The 26,684-nt window shown below is 39.1% G+C and overlaps 1 protein-coding gene across 1 annotated transcript in view; it reads left to right on the forward strand.

The window, feature by feature from the left end:
• Positions 1-10,375: 10,375 nt before the first annotated feature.
• Positions 10,376-26,684, forward strand: part of lzts2a (leucine zipper, putative tumor suppressor 2a) — a 44,450-nt gene continuing 28,141 nt past the window's right edge. The window contains exon 1 of the mRNA XM_044137481.1: positions 10,376-10,725. The gene's annotated coding sequence lies outside the window, so the exon portion shown is untranslated. The remainder of the gene's footprint in view (positions 10,726-26,684) is intronic.

Consider the following 26,684-nt stretch of genomic DNA (forward strand, 5'->3'; position numbering starts at 1 on the left):
GTGTGTGTTATTAAGTAGAGATGATAACAAAGGTTTCGAATCCAGCTCCAATCCAGGATTTCCTCAATACCTTTGAGGCATTGCAGGGATTTGACTCAATTGACACACACACTCTTACACAGCACAGCAGACCACAGACACAAACATAGAAACCTAGATCTAGATCTGCTGAAGGAATCGGTGCTGGGATGACTGCTCCACTGACTGATGAACAGAAGGAACCATTCCAGGTGTTTTCTCAACGGGGAACGCTTAGAGACTTGTTATTTTCTGCTCAGGCAGAGTGAAGCTGCATCACCCTGTGAGATCTGCATTGCAGCATCTGAGTCCATCTTCACCCCCACCCCACCCGCACACCCATTCCATCATTATCAATACCTGGTTGACTCACAAATGATGCAGTTAGTGAGCCGGCTAATGGGAACAACAATCCTGCTTCACAAGAGATCCATTAGTTTTCACAGGGAAGCAGACAGCCAGTAGCTTTAAATCACTGGGAACTTTGGGAGGTCTATGTTTGCAATGCAAATGAGTAACACGGAAAATTATTTTAGAACAAAACGAGAATGTGATATTATATTTGTAAAAGACCCAGCTCAGCCGGGGGAAGGAAGAAGTAACATTAATGAAACCTAGATTTTGAAGGTTTATCAGATTGGGGTTTATTGTTTGGGTTTAACAAAACAAAAAGGTAAAAATAAAAACAACTACAATGAAAAGTTAGGGTCTTATAACCAAAAATACTAAATAAAACAATATCCACAAAACAACCACAGTTGTAAACCAAAGATTTTAACCAAACTAAACCAGACCAAAAACCTAAGGTTAAACAAAGTACAATTAAACTCTAGTTAGTTACTATAAGTTTACATACAAAGCCCCCCCCCACAGGGACTATCAAAGGTGACAAAGATTTACAAAAGCTCACAAAAAGACAATGCTGTGTACAGCAGTCAACAAACATCCAGCAAAGTGGAAAGCTATCACAGCAAAAAAATCACCCACACCTTCTCCCAGCAAGTCTTGGGTTTAAAAAGGGAGGCCTCATCAGGGATTGGTGGAGTTGATAATTAGTGAGCCAATCAGCTCTGCTGTAGATCTCAGTGAGTGGCACAGAAGGATGAGGCCTGCATCCAATTCCCAATGGAGTCAGTTTGATTAGAAAGCTGCAGATATACAGGAAAGGAGGAGAAAAGGAAGCCATACAAGGCCACTGGCCGCAACAACATTCCTCCTGGAGTCCTTTTTCTGCAATTTGACTGTGTATAGTTACATTTTTTATGTGTGCTCTTAAAGAGATGGCCAGACTTTATCAAGAGTTAAGAATAGAGCAGCTCAGAACTTCTCCTGTGTTATTTTATTTCTTTTATTTTCAATTACTGACTCTCTTTCTGTCTTTTTAATGCCTCCAAATCTAGTCAGCTGTATTAAATCTAGATCACAACAAAATTTATGCAATGCAGGGATAAACAAATAAAATGTTCAGTGACCATGAAAGACATGTTTGAAGCACAAAGAGAAAAAACTTTAATAAACCAGTATGCCGACATTTTAATATCCACTAAGATATTGAGGTAAAACATTAGGTTTTCTGACTGTATTACATTTCTTGTAAATATCAACAGTTCAAAAATACAGGCACACATACTTCATTTCCTGCTAAAGTCAGCAGTTGAGATCAGCATGCTCGCTCCTTTTTGGACTTATTTCCCGTGGCTAGATGCTGATGTAAGGTGAACTTGAAGAAGCCATAAAAGAGGTAGTCCTTTTATGACCTACAGAATCATTGTTCCCAAATTCTGCAATAAAAACAACCAGATTTACAATCCCAAGCCTAACAACGAGAGGACCTGGCAGATGACATATCCAGGGATGATTATGTTAGAAGATTTCTGAATTCAAGGGATATTTGACAAAATTTTTGTGTTGGTTGCTGTGTAAATTTGTGCCTCAGTGAATTAATGGGTTTCAAGTGTTTTCTTCTCTGAGAAACACACCACCAATAAATCTCAGGGTCTGAAAGGAGTGAAGAGATTATTTAAATCCACAAGGGGGCGTCCTGAACTGTCTTACAGTTAGTTTCTTTCACTGGAAGTAAATGGCTCCGGAACAAGCACCCCTACCTCACCATGCAATGCAGCCAGGCGGTCGTTGGCTTACTCTTGGCGACTGGTTCATTGGGACTTCCTTCATTACTCCAACATACTCATCACCACTGGTCAAGAGTCAGAGGGGTTTGACTGCATCCAACACTTTACATCATACTTGGAAATGGATCAAAACATCAGTGCACATTCTGTCATACTTCTTCAGTCACTTGGTCAAAAGCTGCTATACTTTACCTGAAGCACTAGTTTGCATTTCATTTTATTTTAGAGAATATTTTACACTGTTTTTGGGTGATCGGCTTTTCATTGTTGAGATGCTTCTGAAAGTATCAGCATTGTGTAATGAAGCTGTTCATACATTTCCTATCACAGGTTTATCTTCTCTAGGGTAGCACTAGACAACAAAAGGCCAGAAACCACAAAGCTTTAAAATCATTCAGTTGGAGGTTCTTTTTAATCAGTTTTCTCTAAAACTGAGACAACTGTGTACTCTGCTCTGAGGCCTAAATGATTACAAACATATATGAATGCATCAAATTATGATGAAATACAGTTTGCATCAAGTAAAATAGGTTGTGCTTTGCTCTGCTTTTAAACATGCTGTTCCCTCCAACACACAAGCATGTGACGTCCCACTCTCATCATTTTAGTGTGACAAACAACAAGTGTAGCTCCTGCTGTGTGTTGTCCAGAGTTCAAGGATCCAGCAACGCCAGCTCTGACAATTTGTGGTGTTTGCTGGGAAGACGCATGGAGGTCCCTGTGTGAATGTGCACATCTGCAGAGTTTCTGGAGCCAGTCCCACTGTTTGGATCCCTGCCGCCAGCCCAAACATTCCCAGAGCTGATGTTTTCCATACGATGATAGATCTGTGTGGCTGGTTAAAGATGTTCCTGTCAGACAAAACCTGGAATAAATCTATGGATTTTAATGCAATTTACTGTTGTGAGAGATGGCTAGATGACGAAATGAACTGGATCTGTTTCAATATCTAATATATAATGTTTGTTTAATTTTGTCACAAAGCATAATTCAGTCACCATAAACCCTCTATAGCACCGCTTTACTTTCATTGCACCACAACATGCAATTGCCTTCAAGCAAGAAAATAGAAATTAGCGGAGCAAACACTGAAAAATGTGCAACTCTGATGAACAAATGTCATTTCAAAGGTCAGTCCACTGGGCTTAAAATACTTTTTTGTTCCTTCACACGGAAATGACGGTAGTGAGCATGAAAGCCTTCAGAGTGAAATCACAACTGCTTGTCTAAACATTACATAATTTCACTCTTTCTCCCCGATGTGCTCGTTCATCACTTCTCTAAATGTGTGGCGCTCTCATCATTAACCTGGAGGGAAGGAGCGTTTTCCGAAGCCAGATATACAACACAGCATGACAGCGACCCACCTGCAGCCCCTGCCTCACTAGAATAACCATCTGCTTTGAGCTGTGTGTAAGTCACGTGCCACATAACTCTACCGCTTTCTCTTAATAATGGAGAAACAAACCAGTGCCCTCTTTTTGTGGGAGAAAGATTATTTTACTACAGTGAAGAGCAAACAGACCCTCTGATTAGATGCGTTAGCCAGATTCACTAGAACCATGGGGGGTTTTTTGCTTGTTTTTATGTATTTATGCATCCATAAATATGAAAGTTTTTGACATGGATGACATTTATGAACACTCGGTAAGAAAAGGTTATGATGTTTATTCTCGTATGTGATCTGTGAACAAGTGAAGCCTCAGGGCTGCAGCTGCTCAGCTCTGTAACCTCCATATGATGATGTGTTACAAGAAACTATGTTAAACACTGGATGCACAGGTTTTATCTTTGTTTTTATTATTATTATTATTATTATTATTATTATTATTATTATTATTATTATTATTATTATTATTATTATTATTATTATTATTATTATTATTATTATTATTATTATATTAGTATTTCGGGGTAACAGGTGAAGCTCTGAAGTAGGATGCTGATATGTGAGACTGGATGCTGCAGATTTGCAACAAATCAAATAGTTACCTGGTCTTTAATGCACTGAAGCTTGACTATGCAAATAATTGTAAGGATGTGTTATGCCTCTATAAGTACACAGCTGCGGTGTAGTGCACTATAGAGTGAGAGATTACTTCAGCTCAATTTGTAGTCCACTTTCTACACCCCCCACAATAAATTTAACCACTACAAGCACATTTGCTTCGCTCACCTTCTGCATGTCCAAATACGTCTGTGGCAGTCCCTTTCCAGTTATAATGACATTTACTTCCTCTTTTTTTTCTTCCCATATCAATATTGCAGGATTAGAACTGCTCCCCTTTGAAGTGGCGGTTAAATAATCCAGGGAGGATTGCTCCTGGCATCCCATTTTCAGCTCAGGGAGGAAAGTGAGCCGTTGGAGTAAAAAAAATGGAAAAGGGGAAATCCTGAATCTAGAGGTTTAGGCTGAGAAGAGTCAGTTACAAGAGTTAGCTTTAATCTCCTGCCTTGAAAATCTGCTCTGCTGTGATTAGCGCTTAAAATGTGTGCACATCACATGCATAGGCAGAAAACAGAGGATTTTTCAAGGAGCGTTAGCTTAAAGAAGACTTTTGTTCAATAGTCTGAATGCTCCAGGAGGAGAACAAATGTTACTCTGTGCTCCAGAGTTGTTTCCCTGAGTTACACGTCATGTGTAGAAAACAAAAGCGCTTGATTCAGACTGTTGCTCGGACTCTGGGAGACAGTATTTTTCTTGACATACTTTATTCTTGATTCTTTCCAACATGAATAGCATGTTGGGAAGAATCAATAGTAAAGTTATTGTTTTTGACTGAAAACAATAACTTTAAAGTGTTTTTCCAGCCCACAGAGTATGTTTCAATCCAGCTGAGCTTGAACTTCATCTTCAGGTTGCATCATTTAAGCTCAGCCAACCAGAAAAGAGCACTGCCAAACAAGAAAAACAGATGCTGAAACTCAAAGTATGAACACTACATTTGAGTGCAAGAGAGATATTTCACTCCTTTGATCATAAACTTGTTTAAAGTGAAACTTTAAACCACCTTTCATGTATGATTTGTCTGTTTGCTTTGCTTCCAGACATGTAGAGATAATTTGTTGGTGCCCTAAAGCTCACTGAAACATGGCATCATTTCTCCAGAAAAGGAATTCAGATAAAAGCACCTATTTACTGTACTGTCCTCAATAAGTAAGGAAATAAACATATGACATGATCAAGATTGTTTATACTGTATTATAGTCATGTTTTAGAACAGGAGTCTCAAACTCCAGTCCTCGAGGGCCACTGTCCTGCAGTTTTTAGATGTGCCACAGGTACAAAACACTGGAATGAAATGGCTTAATTACCTCCTCCTTGTGTACATCAGTTCTCCTGAGCCTTGCTAATGACCTAATTATTTTTATTCAGGTGTGATGCAGCAGAGGCACATCTAAAAGTTCCAAGACTGCGGCCCTCGAGGACTGGAGTTTGAGATCCCTGTTTTAGACTAAACTGAATTAGCATCAAATGTGCATTCAAGCTGTCATTCTTGTGGCGCTTGCATGAATGCTAGACAATCTGTCAATCTACAGCTGTCTTTATGCTGAACAAGCTGTAAGTGTTCTGTACCTTTTTATAAATCTCATTCTGAGTTTTAAAGTAACAGAAGAATTTAGTTCAAGTTTGACCTGTCTCTTTTAGATTTTGAACTAGATATCATCAAATGACGAACAGAAAATGCAAAGACCAATAGAAGCAGATTAATACAGTACACCAATTTTTGTGGGGTGTTTTTGTAGGGATTGTGCCCCCCTGACAAAATGTCACTCTACATCAGGGGTCTCAAAACTCCAGTCCTTGAGGGCCACAACTTTTACATGTGCCTCTGCTGCACCACACCTGAATAGAATAATCAGGTCGTTAAGGCTCTGGAGAACTGATCTACACAAGGAGGAGGTAATTAAGCCATTTCATTCCAGTGTTTTGTACCTGTGGCACATCACAAGATATGAACCATATGGTCCATGTCTAAAATGTCCACTCTTTCCATCAGTCTTCAGCCTTTTCAAAGGGAACAAGCTTCCGGTTAACTTGGCATCACTGAATAAACCGCACTAAGCATGGAACAGAAAAACCATATTTGAGGGCTGTCTTCACTACTTTCACTGCATGCAGGTTTTTTAGGTCAGAGTTCAGCTGTAGTGTCAGTTCTGCAGGGGTCTGATGAGCATATGGAACAGTATTTGAAACATTTGAGAGTGCGTGAGAGGACAGTGAATAAAAAGATCAAAGTGGCGGCTGGCGACTGAATACATTATCTATGCAGAGTTTTTGTTGTGCAGGCCCTCTGTTAATGAGCATGTGTGGAACAGCGGTATTAAATTATCATCTTCAGTGAGCGGGTAGCGAGAGAGCGTCTGAATGCAATGTAAGATGAAGAATTTCTCAGAATTAGACAGAAGCTGAGCTGTCACATCTGTTTACAAGGCCATCCTTGACACCAAAGAGATGAGAGATTGTGAGCAGACAGAAGCATCAAAACAGAGATGAAGAGTTTTCTGCCCCACTTATTTCCTCCTCGGCGGCCGTGCTGCTTCTGCTCCAAGATAAAGAATTTAATACTGGACGAGCTCAAATTGGATGAGCACGAATCTGAGCGAATGAAGTGTTTTATGCCATGTTGCCCTTTAATGATTTGATCATTACAGCAATGCAGAACTATCTTTGCTTGTATTGCTGGGCTTGCAAAAGAACTTGAGCCAGGAACAGGGATGCTGTAGTTCTTGATGTACTTTTAACAGAATCAAACAAAGACAATTACATAACTTTTATTATTTGCCAGACTCCATCTTTATGCACTTTGAGCTTCATTCTTTATTGATCAGCCAAAATTCATCCACTTGGTAAATGATGCATGAGGCACTAGAGGGTGGATAAGAGAATTGTACTAAAAACTAAAATGCTTCAGAGGAATGTTGTCACTTTCATGTGGATATTTCACAGGTACTGCCGGAAGCCCTTTGATATTTCTGGATCAAGTTGAGGCTGAGGGTCGGACACTGGTCAGGTGTCTGGAGCTGGACGAAGACCCTGAGGGGACAAAGCATGTGTGACTCATATGATCTGAGCTTTTGGCCTTCACATAGACACACCAAAGCAGATTGGAAACAAAGCCTGGCAGTATAGTGTTTCTGCCGAGGCGTGACTGTGAAGAATGCTCCATTAGTTTGTTATATCCTGTTTTATAGAGCTGTAACAGCAAGAGATGTGCAACATAGCAGGCACACTTTATTTATTCTGCATGTCTGCTCAGTGCCTCCCTTTTTAATCCACATTTATCTTTCAAATATGTTTTTCTGAGATTCCGAGTGAATTCTTAAGGTGAAGCATGCAACTATGTTCAACCCGGTGAGTCAATACTTTGTAGAAACTCCTTTAGCTGCACTTGCTGATTCAATAAAAGCGTGTTCTTGAAAAGTTCATTTATTTTGCCATTTTTGTAACCAAGTGAAATACATTACATAGTCTTAGCTTTACAAATAGACTGGACAAAGGAGAATAGCAACAGACTACAAATAGACTGATGTATTTATTTTTAATTTCTATTGATTGTGAAGATTTACCACTTAGAGCTAAATAAGGTACAACATTTAAGATTAGATTATTACATCAAACCAACAAGAACATTTAAGTGCAGAAATGAAAGTATTGAAACGTGCTTGAAGGTTTTCATTTTCAAAAGACTCTTTTAATCTGATGAACAAGCCTTATAACATCACATATTCTGGTTCGCTGCAATTCAGTGAGTGAAAGGTGATTAGGTGAAAGGAGAGGGGTAAACCCTGGACTGGTCGCCTGTCCGTCACACTTGTGTGGTACAGTTAATGAAGACCAATTAAGCAGCAGTCCAATACTTTGAAGAGTCGAAGGAGGCCACAGTACCAGGAAATAACCCAGTTTACAGGAATAGAACATGCAAACTTCAAGCAGAAAAACTTCAGACTGGGATTTGAACCCAAAACTGCTGATACAGTGTAGCCCACCCATGAGCAGGTTTTTTTTTTTTTTCTGTGAAACAAATAAACTATCTTGTTTTGAACAAACCACTCTGATTGTTGAGAGCAAAGAGTTATTTTATGATACACCAGTGAGCTCAGAGATTTGTTCTCCCACTGCGTTGCAACGCTGCACACACGGCCTTTCAAATTAGTGGAGTGTTTGTGAAGCTGGATTGTGAAGTTTTATCGGCCAAAACCATAAAGCAAATGTTCAAATAAATCATTAGCAATTTAGATGAAATCAAAAAATATATATGAAATAAGGACATCAATATAAAAATACATAAAATAAAGATCTTTCTCCACCTCAGTCTGATGAAATGGACTCAAATAGGAGCCCACTGGGGATGAGGGCAGGCTGGAGAACATTTTGCACGTTTCATTTCAGCTGGAAATCATATTACCGTTGCAGCCTGCCCAAGCTTGAAGTTGAAATGAACCGTGGCGATGATTTAAAGGAGAATGGGATCTACAAAAGAGATGGGGGGGCAGGATGTCGGGGTGGGATTAGGCAGGAGCAGAGGTGGAAGTGAAAGAAAAAAGACTAGTGTCAAGAAAATCAGGTAGATGAGAGGAAGGAGGAAGGTGGTGAGGAGGGCTTACGTAGTTGTCATCGGTGGTGAAAATAAATTGCTCTCTTGTCGTTTTACAGAAGAGGAGGTCAGCCAGAGTTCAGCGGTGACAAGATTTCTGAGCATCCTTCTCCCGAGTCACCAGGAACATCAGAAGCACAGGGTGAAGCCGTGAAGGCTGCAGCGTATTAAAACATAATGAACATATCACTCTCTGCACGCTTTCTTTCCTCCCAATTTACCTGGGTTTTATTTTCACCATAAAAGGACAGATGACTAAAATCTCTTTTGAACCGTATCTGCCTTGTGTAAGTTTCTATCCTAATGAGTTCTTTAATTGCATGAAAAATCATAAAAGATTGCTCAAAAGAAGCAGGAGAAATCCCTGGGCGCCAGATAAAAGAGTTTATTTGAATATGAGTTCTTTTATATGGAGGACCGACTGTCTGTACTTTTAGGGTCATTTTGCTAATGAATAAGCGAAGCAGCAGAAGAAGATTTAGATGAAATTAGAGCAAATAGGGAGCCTGAGACATTAATCTTTAATTCATGGTAAGAATATGAACAAACAGTATGATATAAATCTGATTCAAACCACGACTGATGGATAAATTTGATTAAAAGCAGAGAACAACAATGAAATAATGACAACTCAGTCTTGCCCACCTTTAGTACACACAAACTTTGGCAGCTGTTGCAGGGATTTTTCCAAATAAAGACCTCATGAAAACTGAGCCATACTTTCTTCTCACAAATTAGCTCTCCGAAGCGTATCTGAAGATCATCTTTCACTGACAAAACAGGCAGGTGGTGGCGTATAGTGATGAACAGACGGATCCTATATTGAGTTTCTAAAGTGTGTTAGCAGATTGGAGCAGAGGTTGAAAGAAGTAGCTGACTGATTGATTTAAGGCTTTTACAGGTTTATTCTTAAATGACAATGAATACTTTTCAATTGTGTTCAGTTTTGGCTGTAAATTATTTAGACCGTGTTTTGGGGGGTATTCCTTCTATATATTTGAAAAACAAAATCCCTAATTAATGTCACAAAAATCCATTTAAATAAACTAATAAAATGCAAATAGATTTAAGAAACACAGCCAGAAATGTGTTTCCTTTTCAGCAAGTGTACAATTGAAGTAGGGTCAAAGCATTGAATAAGAAATTATGCCTTTCCACATGCAATTCTTCAAAATGGAATTTTTTGAGGCATGTTGAACATTTAATTACTGATGTCACAAGAGGTCATAAGGTCAGACAGTAGATAATGAGAATAAAAGGAGACAATTAGGAATAAAAAGAAACAATATTTTTGTCAAATTAATGTGGCTTTAATACAAGTAGGAAGGCTCCACTATCTAAATTACATTTATGTGTCCATTTGGTCCCTGGACCCAGAACTTTGGAACTCGCTCTAATTCAGTTTGACTACTGTGGACTCTGTTGTGTAGAACAAACAAACAAATCCAACAAAATCTAATTTGTATTTGGATTATAATGAAAGTTGCTATGAAAACATAGTTTGCTATTCCTAAGAGCACAGAGAAGTGGAAGGAACCACGAAGCATTCAGTTCTGAAGCTTAGAAAAAAAAAAAACTGAAAGAAAGAAAGCTCTCCCCTCTATCTGAGCCCCTGCCCTTCCTTCCTCCTTTGTGGACTAGCAGCAGTCTGTCGGTGCTCGGAGAGCGCCGCCTGCCTTCCCAGAACAGAGCAGCGGACAGGGCTCTGACGGTGACCGAACCAAGCGTACTCGGTGTGAGAGCGGAGCTGCGAATGACCAGGACGCGTTCAGTTAGTTCGGATCTGCTGCGTGAGAACTGGATAGGTTCTGGTGACGAGGAGCAGAACTCGAGTACCGAGCCAGGAGGACAGTCGGTGGCTTTTAGCGTGTTGCTGTTTGAAGAAAAGTTGTTTCTGTCCACCGGACACAGGCTGAGGACATTTACTGTTGGAGGGAGCACTGTACGGACTGCTAGTAAAGAACATTTTGACTCGGGTGAGTATCACGCTGATTTTTGCGCTCTTGTGTTTTTGGTCGTGCAGGAAGGTTAATTTGTTGAGTTTTCCTTAAGCTTTTTTCCCCTCTCGGATTTATTATTTAACGAAATGTCGCTCATTTGGATCGCACTGAACTTGTGGAGTTTGTTGATATTTGCATAATGTATGTTCTGGCATTTAAAGGTTGATAATGGTACTTAGAGGTGTGCGTGACTGTGTGATTGGCAGTAGTCTGATTTAATAAATCTGAGACTCAATCCACTCTGCACAATAAGTACAGTTTTTCAGTTTCCCCAAGTTTTTCCAGAACTGGACTCACTTCCTTTGCCTTGAAGAGTCCTGGCGTGCGTGCGTGTGTGTGTGTGTGTGTGTGTTGAAGGCAGAGAATAAGTATTGCTCTGTTATCACCATCACAGCTGTTTCAGTGAATGCCTATTGCAACTGGTGCACACCCTCACTTTCTCTCTCTCACACACATCACCAAGCACAGACACACACACACACACGCACGCCAGTACACGGTGCATTTGGAAAACACTTAAGTTGTTATCCCACTTCCTGCTCTTAACATCTGCAGCTGCTTTTGTTACACAATAAGGACAGAGGGAAACGGAATGACATGTCATGGAAAGAAAAAGTTTAACAAGACATAGCTGTTCAATACTTTCAATGTCTCCTTAAATTTATGGATTGGTTTTAAGTTGAATTGGAAACAGCCCGGTTCTGATTGGGTCATAAATAATTCCTGCAGGAGGAGCAGGCTCTCTTGCTCCCTCTCTCTCTCTCTCTCTCTCTTTCCATATGTACTGAACTCCCCTTTTGCAGATGATTAATGTGTTGGATGTGGTGTTGTCACAGCTTTAAGCTGAATGCAAACATTAGGGTCACTGCACATAAAGGCATCCATGCATGCATGCATGCATGCGTACTGTAAGTTTGTAAAAATGCTCTGCAGGCATCTATGCTCCCATCTTTTCCAGAACTGTAGTTTTACAGCTCCAGAGCATCATGTCTGCTCACAGCAAAACCGTACATCATCCTGCCCTGTCACCACAGGACATCCTAGCGCACAGAAAACGGGTGGGGGGTGTTGCTTTCTGGCCATTAGGATTGGAGGTAGCAGCCAGGGGGTGAGGAACACGATGTTAAGAGATCATTTTAATCAGAAGCCCTGAGGGGTGTGACAATGTGACATGCCTTGGGAAGAACATCCCCAAATTCATGCTCAAAATGATCTGGAAACCATGAAACCTTGAAACTAACAACATGTTTTTAGTCTTCCTTCTTGTAACTCAATGAATAAACAAACCTTCCTTCCTCTTTGCACATGCTTTCATCGAGTTGGCAATCTAAACGCATGCAGTCACAGCTGGTGCACGTTTTGCCAAAACGTGACAATGAATCCACGGAACAACTTTTGTGATCTAATTTACCCATAAAATAATTTCATTTGAAAATCGCACACACATAGGCACATCTGCTTGTTCAGAGGCAACCTTATGCAATACATGGAGTAAAATCCTTCATGTGACAGCAGACATCATAACCCACATTAGACTGTGACATAAACTGACAGCCGTCTGACATACCTGAAAGTCTCACTTAAAAAAAAAATTCCATTCATCTATTTGAGTGTAAGAATACACAACTATTTCATCCGTAGCAGTCATGTGATTGTGTTTTTTGGTTTTAATTAAATGCCTTAAAGCAATAGGCTACTACTCAAACCATTATGAAACTATGCTTTAGGCACCAGGTGAGGAAGAACATAAAACATCTTCTGTTGGGAAGCACCATAGGTACTTTGGTTCCTTCAAAGAAGTGATTCCTTTTTCATACAGTATAATTTAACTTCTTCATACTAGATTATGTTACTATTCTGAAATGTGCTGATCAGAATTTTGTGGCCAAATTTCAATATTAAATTTTTTTCTTAAGTTCAGACTTGCTAATACTGATTCTATTTCTGTTTAATAGGAGTCAAAAAGTCTAAAATCAGACTTTGGAACAGCAGTTAAAATTTTGAAAACAAAGTCAAAATGTTTGCAGAATTTATATTCTTGCCAATTCATGTTATTATTAATATTTTGTGAAGATTGTACATCCTTACCTTAACTTCGAGATTTCCAAAAGGCTACCAGCATTTTTTTCATGACAGACAAAAGAAAACTTAGAAAGATTAAACCTAGTGACTATCCTGTTCTCTGTTTAGTAGTAAGACTACTGTTATGCTGGAGTCTCACTTTCTCTTGCTCTCTTACAACCTGAATGAATGCTATGGGATGCACAAGGATATGATATGATACTCCTTTTAAATACCTTTATTATTTTCTGTGCTTTCTCTGCATCAAACGCTTCACAGAAGAAAGTGACTTGTGAGTGCTCATCTGTTAGTATCTACATGGAAAGGAGTTGCTGTTTCTGTGACCTGAAAGTTTTTCTAGTGTGGTACATTCACTGACCAGAAAATAGATCTAGCATTTCTAAGTCAGTGTGTGATGAAATATGGAAATAGCATAATTTTAGCAATACAGATTTTTGTCATTGGTCCAACAAAGAGTGTTTTGTAGAGATTTGCATAAGTTTTATGCCAAGTTATTGAAATAAGACATGATGAAGAGCACAGTTGGGCAGACACAATTTGTCATTTAGACACACATACACACACGCAGAAATAAACATAAAGATTGCCCTCGTGTGCCGAACTGTAATTAGTAGCCGCCTCGGCTTGCGGTGACCTTTTCCTTTTTCTGCTTTCAAAGGTCTCTCCTGAACAGCCACTACACCAGCAACACTAATGACTTTGCACTCAGTGCTTTCACAATGTTTTCAGCAATTTTCAAAGTCTGTCCTTCAAATATTTCTTCAGCTTTCTAAATAGGTCTGCTTATCTAAGTCATTGTTCACTCAGCAAGCGCCTAAGCACAGATAGCCTTGCAAAGCTGACAATGAAATGAGTTCTCAGGTCTTCTTCTACAATTCAGTTCATTTTTAAGTGCTGCTCTGCAGCAAACCAACATTTGTTTTAATAATGAATGTGTGCAGGCATCTTAAACATTAATGTAAAAGAGGTCAGGTCAGATCTGCAAAGGGGTTAAAGAGAAGAAAACTGTGATCTGCTGGAATGTTACGTTTCCATAACGCTGAACTACTCATTTTTATAGAATTAACAAAGTTTTAAGAGACATACTGACTCGAGGTAATGTCATGCCTTCTTGGTCTTCAGGTCTTTATGTTAACAAGTTGTAGACCTTTTGCTGATGGACTTCTGCAGGATCCTTCTTGTCTTAATGGAACCTGGATGCCAGTGAATCAGGAAAACAAAACATATGAATGCTAAAATTGGAGGCTGTGTGGCAAGAGATTATTCTAAACAGTTTGTAATGTGTTTGGTAGGTATGCTTGGTATGAGAAGGCTTAGATGTTTTGCTGCTGGAAACTCAACAGGGCTTGGTACACTTCTGGGGGATAATCCCTGATGCTGTGGTCTGTCCAAGTCTGCATATTGCTTCTGAACTTTCTGGCATGTATGATTATTTGGAACAGTCGTGTACAGCAGATATCTTGATAACGTTGGCCTAAATTGGAGCAAAAATAAACCTGAATGCTTCAAATTCTGTGTTTGTGCACCAATTTGGAGATTACAAATTAAAAACATCTCCATATTCTTGTTAAATTGTGCTGTCATGCTCATCAGTAATGAGCACAACACCCAAGTACACACGGGGAATGTCTGCAAATAGTTCTGCCGTCTAGGCTGCATTAGTGCTGTTATCGCTCTGTTTTGCATAAAATCTTGATTGAACTGTAATAATAGTGCAAAGTGAGACAGAAGAAAAACAATTATATACTAGACTGGTGTTTACCCATGTCAGCTAAGAACAAGAAACCAATGCTTCTGTTCACTCTGGCTCACCAAAATTGGGTCATAAGAGAATTTTGTGATGCAAAGAGTTTAGATTTTAGCTCGTCCCTCATTCTAGTCATTTAGACCTTGCTTTGCAAACTTTTTGCTTTTGCTTTTCAAGGCAAACAGGAGTTCAGTTGAATTGCTGTTGCAGTCTGACAGTTTTTATGCTGACCAGAGATGGAAATGAAAGTCCTCTTACAATTAAGCCTGTCACAACAACAAATATTGCTGAGCGATTAATTGTCTAAAAAATTCTTGCAATAAACGGTAATATTGTTTGAAGACCTTTTTACACTGATTTAATGGAAATGACATAATAATGCATACAATTTCCTGCCAAAGATAGATACACTTTATTTTTAAAAGAACACTGAACACTGGAATTGTTAAACAAAATAACCAAAAACAAAAATAAAATGGATTCCCAGTCTCCATTAACAAAAACGTACTTGAATAAAAACTAAACAACATAAAGCCAAAGTATGGCATTGCATTCAACCAAAAGAGTACAGATTATGAAGTCTGTATACTATATTGCCCTTCAGTACTCATTAGATTTAAATAGAGACGATGGGCACATCCGACTACCTGATGCAATTATTCACACTACAAGATTTTTTGCCCCAATTTTCCCCTTACGACAATCTTAGAACGTTGATAGTTCTAAGATTGTCGCTTGCGATTTCGTAACTGATCATCCTGTAGTGTGTGGTGTGTTATGGTAGATTGTTGTGGCTGCTGGGATCTAATTCAGGGGTTTTCCCTGACTGGGAGGTTGGGAGCGTTAATGCAGCTTGTTAAATGTGACGGGTAGCCAAATTACAGAGAGGAATCCCAAACAGCTGACACCGTGCAACCTGAAGTCCAGCAGACAGTTATGATATGTGGAAACAAAATTAATGTACATTCAACATTTCGTGCAAAAAAATATACAAATGACAAGAGGAGGAATTGGAGCGAAATTGCTACCAGTAACTTTTCAGCTGTTCTTCGTTAACGTGACATTAATAGGTCATAATGATTATCATTCAGTAAGGACGTTACGCTGACACTATAGAGCCACATGCGTTGCAGGTAGATTGTAGTAAAACATTGATTAATGCCTGGTTTTAAAATTATTTAATTGACTTGTAGCCATTATTTTGTGCCCATTGTTGGACGGCACGATCGAACCGAACTTAGGATTTCTTTCGGCTAATGTGTGATCTCTCAAGTTTTGAAAGTGGTCCGACGATCTGCCCACAGCTCTAAGATAGTGTAGTGTGCGCTGGGCATCACACTAAGGAAATGAGGAAGAGAGGGTCAGTGGAGAGCACCGGAGTTGAGCCTTTTTTCATTCAGTGTCATCAACAGAAAGAGAAAGGGGCTGGAAGAAACGATAAAGCCGATAATTAAAATGAGGTCGATAGTTTTAATTCATTGCACGATTAATTGATATATTGTTTATCGTGACAGGCCTACTTACAATATGTAAGAGAAGGAATCAATGCAGAGTAGAGTTTATCTGGATTGAATGGATATCAGTGGGCAGAGCTTTACCTCAGATCACATTAACCAGGAGTGTTGAAGCCTGGCAAATGCTCCAAACATCCATTAGCAGGCAAATCATACTCTGTTTGCTCAACAGTTCTGTATTTAATCACTACACCTGAAAGAGTTTAGTAACTTGTACTGTCACCTAATTTCTGGAGAGCAGTCCTCATTATATTACACTTGCAAAACAAAAAAGTGTAATAATAATCTGTTCTGTGTGGTAAGTGCTATCATCACATTTATCCAGCTAGCTTTCTTTCTCCGTTCTTTCAGCAGCACTGAAAAAGTGGCCTCATATGTCACAAGATGTCACTTCACTTCTGTCAGGAGGCTGATGTATGGGAACCAAAGAGGCCAGTGCTGAAACAGCAGACCACACACAAGATCCCTCACAGTTGATGGATGACACCAGTGTAAAGTCCAGAACCGAGGCTCATTGCCTGGTGGCACATGAACGATTTGAGAGGTGATGTCCTGCAGCTGCAGGGATTACATGTTTTTATTGGTAGTGGTTTTATACATTTGGCATAGACTTTTTATTTTGAACTCAGAGAAGAGATAGTGAGGAGTAGCAGAACAAATAAAGCATATCACCTTCACAAAAGTGAGAACAATTAATTACGTTGTTGGCTGTTGTTGTTTTTTCTATTGGAAACTTAATTTGTCCCAGCGAGGGAAACCAAACATGAGTTATTGATCCAATTGAAAAGCTCATTAGCGATTGCTGGTTTGGATTAGTGGTAGTTTCATGAGGGGGGGTTAAGAGTTTTCTCTATAAAGCCAGTCCCAGAGGATCTGAACTGGAGAGTTTTAAAAGATGGGTTGACATTGGGGTTGGCGAGGTGAACTTAAAATTGTATCACGACTTAACTATTGGTACGCCTCTCTGTCTGTCTATTTATCAATATTTACATTTATTGAGCAAATAATGGCATAAAAGAGTAAAAAATAATAATCCTGATAATATGGACTTGTTTTAGGGTTTTTTAGACATCATTAATTGGAATTTATTTGTTTGATGTGAAGGTTGGATTTCCTCTCTTTTGGCCTGCTTCCTTCTTTGAATGTGTTTTTGCTCGTCAGAGTGAAACCAGCTTGGAGGATGCATCTGCCAGCTGACCCCTCTGCAGAATATATAACATGCAGCTCTCCCCCCCTTTCCCGTTTCCCTTACTGTGTCAGCTGTCAAGCTTGGGTAAACTGTAGTAGCGTTGCCTCAAGATAAAAGGATCTGTGGTGCATGTGGGTTTGCAGGGGGTGGGAGTACAGGGGGAGGTTCTGTGGTGGCTTGGGTAGCATTGACCATGAGAAAGAGTTTACATCCTGACCCCAGTGTGTCTCTGCAGACTGTATCTCTTTGGTGTAATCATGGGGTCAATCCCTCCTTCTTAATCGGTGACAGATGTCTCGCCTCATCATCTGCGACTGCTATCGTTTTTTTTCTCCTCACACATGTTGGATTGTCTACATTCCCAGAAATCTTCTGGGAACCTCTGGGATGCGGTCCCAGATCTCAGTAACGTACCCCCCCCACCTCCTCCATCACTCCCTGGACTGAACTGGTTCTCATGCCTTCTGAATCTTCTTGCTGGTCAGGAATTTGTTCTGCTTGTGAAAACATTCGGCAGATTTTAACTGTACGGAGTGATGCTTTTGCTTGTTGTCAGCTCAGCTCGGCTCGGCTCAGACTTACAGAGCTCAGCCTTGAAGGTGCCGTGTGCTTTCGTCTCTTCTGCATTGTCCTGCTGAGAATTGGTTCCAGAGAATTGCATCCTTCTGCTGAATACGATTTCTTGGAAATGAGCGACAGGACAGATGGAACAGAAGAAAAAAAAACAGAGTTTGCATTCAGTGCATCAGCAGGAAAGTGAAATCAAGTCCTCAGTTTGAGACATACAGAAATGTGTGTGTGTGCTCTGCTGAATATTAAAAGCAGCATATGAAAGAAAGAGTCCAGCCTTTCTGTCTTTAATCCACACAATGCTTCAAGCCTTCTCCAGCTTTCTTTGATATTTATTATTATCACTATTGTTAACTGCTTTGATCAGCATAAAGTTTGGTGTCTTTGGGGTGTCAGCGTCCCCCTCCCACCTGCCTGCTTGGGGCCCAGACTGCTGTAGATAGAAATGGGTCAAAGTTTAGTGGAGCATCCTGTCTGACCTGGAGGAGGGAGGGGGGAATCTTAGTGCCAGGAACGGCCTTGCTGGACAAAGGGGGCTTTTTTTTAGTAACTTTTGTTTTTGCATCTATTTAGTTTTTTTTTTTTTTTTTTTTTAATTCAGAGCCTATTTATTCAACAAAATGTGATGAACAGTAAATACCAATACCAAAAGTAAAATACAAAGTTGAGTCTGATTTAAAGTATTTACTTACCTTTCTGCCAGAGTAGTCAATAATTATTTCCATTGGGAACAGAGTGTGAGAAAGGAGTTGCTGTAAAACAGGTTTGCACATTAGGCTGTGATAGACGGTAACAACTTCCACACCAAAGAGTGTGGTTTTCACAAACTGCTGGGTAAGTGTTGTGCGTTCGCTGTCGAGAGCAGATCTGCTGTCTGGTTGAGGTTTTGTGTAAACGCTGTGTCCTTATTTCAATTCTCAGAACATGTTTCCAACAGTTGATTAAAAGGTAATTGTTTGCGGTGGTTGCACGTGTGATAGAAAACCAAGATCTGCTTTACTCTCCCCTGTTTCTGTCCTTGTGCACGGCGACTCACGCCAGAACCCAGTTCAATATAGACACAGAGGGAATAATTATTGCTAATTGTTTGATTGACTTGAAAAAGAGCTAATTTTCTAGTGTCAACAGCTAATCAAAGGCATGAATAAGATTTAACTCTTATGAACACTGCGTAGGACAGAGAGCAGCGTTGCTCTGCAGCATATTATCTTTATCCTTAAAGCTTTAAAATCAAAACGCTGCACATTAAAGTGACAGCAAACAACTGTGAGTTTGTGAACGTGTAAGACAGTGCAACAGATTGTTAGCAGAGATTAACATCACCTTCAGTATGTGTGTGTTTGGAGCATCTCCAGTTTTTACAGTTGGGGAGGCATTTATGTCCCTCCTCAGAAGTCTGGAAAATTCAAATAGAGGCAGATTTAATAAAGATAGGACCGGCTTCCTTTGTCAAAAAAGGTCTCCCGAAAAACAATGACAGAGTAATTTTAATCGGAATCATGTCAGTATTCGGAGTACTGTGAGATAAAGATTTGAAGAAAGGTTTAATTTTGTTTTCTCTTGTGTGATGATGTTTTTCTCAGCCTCTACTGCGGTATATGTTCTCCAAATAAGTATCTACATTTATCTCGCATATAAACGTTGTTTTCAGCCTCAAAACATAAAATATGTTTGATTAATGCTGCATGTAAATTTATTAAAACCTTTTCATGAATCATTTACCTGCAGTTGATCACAGTCTCTGCACCCTATTCTTGAAAACAAGATTTCCATTTCAAACTGATTCGGTATTCTTGTCACATTGATTTCTGGCCCAGTAATAAACACATCTCTGCAGATTAACATGTCTGGCTTCATAAAGGTCATATTTCTTGCTCTAAATTCCCCAGAGTGAAGCAAGCCTCAGTTTTTAACATCCACATTTATAGAATACTGTTAAAATCGCACACACAAAGTCACATCTTTCATCAGTAGTGGACAGAAAACAATCTTTGACATCCTGGTGTATCCTCTAGATTCACCAGTGTCTGCTGAAATTGGCAGTAATATAAAGCCTATGAGAATAGACAAGAAAAAAATAAACCAGTAACCCAAAAGAAATAAGGATGAATTGGTTGGATCTGTAACCCAGGTGATGTGGTCATTTGTGTGTAAGATGTTAAAGTCTTCACCTTCTCCAAACTGTGCACATTTCAGCAAAATTCTATTTACTCAATTAGTAATAATGGATTTAGGTGATTTAATGAGTTATTATTGGTTCCTAAGCAAAATAAACAACTGTGGAAAACTATAGAATTGAAGTTTTCTCAAAGGAAAGATTTGAAGTTTAATCTTCCTAACATCCATCTGTCCGGCAGCCTGTCCAGTCGTTCCATCTGTCTGTTTATCTGTCCACACTTAAAGTCTGACCACTGTCAAATTATCTACCATTATTGGGTTTCTTTTTGGTTTGTTTTTTTTCATTCAAATGTGACAAATGTTTTGAAAGGAAGGTGAACAGTGGGAAGTTTGGCTTGGAAAAAGTATAGAAGTCCAACCTGAAAATGATTTTGAACCTTTGTTGTTTTAAAATATTCCAGACTATATAAAATATTTAAAGTCAGTGCAAGTGAAATTTCTTTTTATAAACGGATTGTTAAATAAGTAAACATTACTTTGCCTAATTACTTCATTTCCATGTTGGCACGTGTTGTGCAGCGGTGCTTTGAAAAACGTTGACATGAGGAATAGGAGATCTGAGATTTCACAATTAAACTATGTCTGATGTAATGGCTCATCTGCTGCACCTATTGCCACCATACCAGGAATTACTGGTGTGCAGAATTTAAACTATAGCGCTCGTCTGCTGTCAAAGATCAAACAGGAAGATTAAGGTGCAGACTGAGCGTTTTGGAAGGGCAGAAACAGCGGCAGCAGATGCAGGGATGAGCAGATGAAATGAGGCCAGTGTCATCCTGTCTCATTAACTATGCAGGGTTGGGAGGGGATTAGCCTCACTTACATAACTCCAGCTCCTCCCCTGCTTCCCCCCCTTTAACTAGCCTCTCTCCCCCCCTTTTTTTGTCTAACCCCACACTCATAATCTTTAAAGAGAAGGAGGAAGATTGTTGCGGCCTATTTGTTATTCCCACATTTTAGACTTTCATCTTTCTACAAAACAGAAATTTGAAGAAGCAGGAGGTAGAAGCAGGCTGATTGTGGTGGGAATTGTTGAAGAGAGTAATAGACGTCAGGAACTGAGAGAATCAGTCAACAAATGAAGACTTTATTCCCAGATGTGGTAATAAAGTGCAGATGAAGCTGATGGAAACGACAGAACAAGAGGAAAAAGAAAGATAGCGGATTGTTGGGGGTGAGGTGGGAGTTGAGGGGTGGATCAGATGATCTATTTATAGTTTATCCCTGATGTTGGGTTAGACTGCTTGGCCCAATGCAGCAGAGCTCAGCATCTATGTCAGTCTTCATGTCAGTTCGCATTAGCTCTGCACACACTCACACACATATAGATATTTATGAATGTACCCCGCGGGTGTGAACACAGGCTGTCACGTATATGTGAGTGTGCTGACCTTTGCCACTGAGCAAAACAAGATCACACACCAGCACATCACCTGGCTGTGTGTACCAGAGTTAGTGCGGTAAGGGAGCTTCCTACATTCTGCTTAGTTTATGCAAAAACAAATAGGAACTCGTCTTCTTGGGACTAAATTAGTCTCATTATCTTCCTTGTCCTTTCAACTCTTGTTTGTTTTGGGCTTACATTTGCATATTAATGGCCGTCCTCCTTTTGTCCTCTTTCATGCTACAGTTAAAAATGACTGCCTCGCTTTCTTATTGTGGAGGAGGTTGTTGTCCTTGATTATTGTTCCCTCTGATGACAAATAAAGGACTTATAAAAAGAGAACGTGTTGTAAAAATTCATATGTCCCAATTAACTATTAATTATGTGATCACAGTTTTTTTTATATATCACACATACACCCCTCTTATTTGTCCCAATCAACAGAAATTAGATTATGAAATCTAAAATTCTTTGTAAATTTTGAATCACACTGACTGATTTTTATCTCTGATCTGATATCTCAAGTGGTGCGTGTCAGCAGGTTGCAGTGAATATCAGCTGTCCAGACAATTTTCAGTCCTTTTTCATTTCTTATGTTTCTGTGTCACTATGTTAACTTACTCTAGAAACGTAATCTACTCTGAACCAGATTACACAGGATGCATAGACACAGCTGCACGTCTTCTGAAGTATTACTGCTTTGGTCTCAAACAAGCGCATAAATGTTCTCTGAATATATCAGGGTTGTTTTTCTTTTCCTCTATGCAAGTTAACAAAATCCACAATTGAAAATAATTCTGAGTGGGAAGTTACCATGAAATTCCCTCCGACTTCCTCGCTTCCTGAATGATTCCCGTCTGGGAGCATCTCAGTGTTGACCAGAACCCCGCTTGTTTTAGCTGTTTCGGCCTCGGCTCCATTAACCTGCGTTGTGCCGTGGCAAAGGCAAAAGATTGATTCATGAACTCACTAAAATGTGAGCATTCATATGACTGCACATCAGTGGTAAAATGTGGAAAGACACTGTGACTTTGCTTTTACAAAACCAGAATTTGGAAATAAACTGTAGATTTTGGGAATACTGTATGTTTTACATATAGTTTCTTAAGAGGTTTAGATGTTTTCATCAGATAAAGTTATAACTTTTCTGTTTTTAAGGCTGATGTTTGGCTCTACAGCAGCAGCCCTCTTGTAGTTTATCAAAGTTTGAATATATTTTTGGTGCAGCTGCCCCCCTGCCTGCGCTGCGGCAGCATTACCATGCTGTTGTTTCTGCTAAGACAAAGCTCTCTCTCTGCAAAGAAATGTGTTTGAAATTATGACAGGGAGGTTGAAGATAATGAGAGAGGAGACAAAGAGTGGGAAATGAATTGAGATGCTCCAAGTCCTCCAGACAGACAAATTGTTACAACAGCAGAGGCAGTCTGAAAAAGACAAAAGACGAGATAGAACCTTTGGCTCCGGCAGTGGAAAGTAAAAATGAGAAATGCTCCTGCTGTCTTTGTTTGATTTCTTAATTATTCTCAACTCACTTCTTTTTCATCTGTGTGGTCGGCTGGCGCTCCTGCTGTCATCAACACAGCAAAAGTTACAGAAAAAAAACCCTTCACCTTTCATGGGTTTTCAGTAAACATGCAAATACATAATTTAAGCAATTTCTGCTGGAGCTGCTTCTCTGAAGATTGGTTGCAGGAATAAGTTTGGCTCTTTCTGCTTCCAGATTTCATGTCGGCTAACTTGAACATTGGGAAAGACGACTCTGAGTTTGAGAGGAACGTCACATGATTGAATAGAAAGATGAAGTGCTCAATAAAAGAAAGTGAAGAAGTTTGATTACAGATTATTTTATTGTTGCGATTCATCAAGCTAAAGATTAAAAACAGTTGCCAATGCACTTTTGTATTTTAACAATGTTACCATGTACTGTTCAGATTTTGCTTTGCTTTTCATCAGATAACAAAATCTGATGAGCATATTGTCACCTTCCTAAAAATAAAAATCATAGCATAGGTGACTTTTTTTTGCCCAAAGGGAATTTTGTGAAAAAATAAAAAAATCACTGCCTTTTTTGCCAAAAGTTAATTTAACAGAGGTTTGACACTGATTTCAGATTCTGTGAAAGACTATTTGAGGCACACCAGAACCTAATAAGATGGAGGTTTTTAATGTTGCTGCTCCTCAGAATACTTACTTAAATTTTGCAGTTATATTAACAATATTAACATGGATATATTAACATTTTTGCAGAGTCTGTCCTTGATGTTTATAGATATAAATCTTCATTAATTTGAAATAAGTTTTGTGTGTTTGAGTGAAGTAAATTATCTGCAAGTACGTTTTTGATAAAATATACATTTTGTTCATTTATGAATTATGTCTGAAATTCTGTTTATATCATAAATGTTATCTTTGTTCCTCATATAAAATCCAGGGTGGATAGCTTGACAATAAATGCCAAGCCCTTGATATCTCATAGACAGTACTTTGCATTATCTGACCAGATTTTTCTATAAGGTCAACGTATCAGATGAGTCAGAGGATGGTGAGCAGGTTTAGACAGGCTGCCCTCTAGTGAAGAAATATTAGATCTGCATTGACAGGACTTTCTACAGCAGAGGTGATGAGAAAGCTAACAGGACAGGAGTTTAAACATGCAGCAAGCAGATCCATCAGAGCAGCGCGGGCAAACACAGTTCACATTGTTCTTTTCTTAACCTGTAAGATGAATGCTGCTCATTAATCATGGCTATTTGTCTTCTGTTGTAAGTGTAGAGGTCTGTGATTAAACCTTGTTTTCTGCAGCGGAGCCAACTCTTGCTTGCTCTCTCTATTTTCCTTCCTCTCGGAGGATCAGAGGAAAGGCTGCAGTTTGTCACTGCTCCACTCGGCTTTTCGTGGCTCTGATGTTGTCTGCTGCCAAATCCCAGCTGAATAAAAGCCAGAAATTGAAGCGGCAAATTATGTTTTAAGTTTGTGTGCTTTCACAAGGAAAGCAAGCAGGAAAGTGGGCCAACCATCACACAGGACACATTACTGCAACAAAACAGCTCTTTTTTTAATTATTATTATTATTATTTTTGAAAAATGATAGCGCCAACAAACATATCTGGCCAACTCTTATCATAAGGGTTCAGTTAATGGGAAAGTAAATGTGGGAAACCTACTACATCTGTCTGTCTGTCTGTCTGTCTGTCTGTCTGTCTGTCTGTCTGTCTGTCTGTCTGTCTAAAAATATATATAATGAATACAAATAATTCATCTGTATTATTACATTTGTTCTTGTATTTTTAACTATGTTTTAATTAAATTAATACTAATGTTATCATGGATTTTTACATGCTTATCAAGCACTTTGTATTTTTCTTGTAAACTTGTATATAAATATTACATAGTATAAATAATATTTACTTCATTGTAGCATTGGAAGAGACACCATACATTATTATAATAAAATATTCTATATGTTGTTCATATATCTAATCTAAATGCTTACACCACAGAGTTAAAAAAACAACAAAACACATTGCTGTTTTTTTGATAAATATCTGTGTTGATGTTAACAGACCCTTGTAGTGCTCCGGCTCCTGGGTAATTGGTGTCGTAAACATTTGTCGCCATTTAGTATGCAAGTACTATTATTATCCATATCATTAGACAAAGAGACAATGTCTTTACAAATAAATATATTAACGAGGGAATGGGCTGGTACAGAGTTTGTTTTGAACTGATTTGAAAGCTTGTTTCTCTCTCCTAGCGTTTTGTTGGCAGAGATTAAACAACACTTTTTTAGTGTGTGTTTTTTTTATTGGTGTTGTTCCTCATCAGAGTTGTAACTTTTCAGCACAGGAAAACACTTTGGAGCCATTCCCCCAAAAACTGTAAGTAAGAATCTGTCTGATTTACAAATTGAGTCCATTGAGACAGAAATTCAGTGGAGTCTTTAATGACTTCCTTGGTTACATTATCTTGTGGGAGCAGCACTTCTGAATCATTGTCTCATCGCTTCGACATAAAGGGTCATCCCAGCCATGAGGACATACGCTGCAGCCGGGGTGTATTCTGTCCACACGGAGATATAATGGATTATAATCTCAATCTAATCTGCTCCCATAGGGTTGTATCCATCCATCATGGAAAGTGAGATCCCATCTTCTGATTAGAAGATGAGAAATGAAGGCAGTGTGTGTCTGCCTGTATAACAGGAAAGACTGTAAATCCTCACATATTTCATGGCCTTACAGGATTTTATCAGTATTAAAAAGAATTGAAAAATAAATCTGAGTTAAAGTCTGTGCACATATACCGCTCCATATTCATTTGTACTTCTAAATAACTTTTAAAGACATTGTTATTGTGTGCACTAGCATCATCAGGGTTACTGTCCACAATGCTTATATTAGTGAAACTTAAAGAAGGTCACATATCCTTTACGTTACAGATTTGACCCACGATGAGACCTGAGTCCCTCTGGACAGACTTCCCCCCACCAGGATTAATGCCCCCACTTCCCTCCTCCAACTCCTGGTGGATCATGTTTCTAAATAATGTTGGTGCATCATGTCTGTATCAAATCTGGACTGAGACAATCATCTAATCGCTCAGGTCTTATTTTTGCTTTAATATGTGGTTGCCTCCAGTGAAATATATTGATAGCATGACAGATGGACCTTAAACGGAAAAAGACCAGAACACAATTCACAATAAAAGAAAAGAGTCAAGTAAGGAAGAAACAATTAATTTAGTTTATTTGCTGAAATTTACTGACTACTAAGTATTTCACAGTGCTTGTGGTATTTTGGGAAGAAGCCAATTATATCTACTGGACTTATGTACAAATACAAAAGGTTTGAAAATTAGCCAAAGTCCCCCTTTGCTTTGCATCGGCATGTGCATCGTTAATTGTCAGTCCCACTGTTGCCAACTTTGTGACGTTGTATATTTAGTGACATTTCAGAAAAATTAATTGGTATCGGGCAAAATCTAAATCAGCAAGTCACTTTTTTTTTTATCAGTGATCAATGACTGGCTAGAAAACTGCAATCGTCAGTGCACGCCTAATGGTATTATAGCAAAGTAGAAGTGATTGGGAACGACAGAATCGCTTGACGTTTAAAATCACAGAGCAGGTTCAGCAGAAGTTGAGGATCATAGTGTGCAGAGGTTGCCAACCTTTTTCAGTCTTTGGCTAAACACCTAACCTGAAGATTAGCTCAAGAACAATCCATAGAGAGCTTCATGCTAAGTTTTCTTTTTTTTTTTTTTCTTTTTTTT

The sequence above is a fragment of the Gambusia affinis genome, linkage group LG13, assembly GCF_019740435.1.
Source record: "Gambusia affinis linkage group LG13, SWU_Gaff_1.0, whole genome shotgun sequence".
Classification (NCBI taxonomy): Eukaryota; Metazoa; Chordata; class Actinopteri; order Cyprinodontiformes; family Poeciliidae; genus Gambusia; species Gambusia affinis.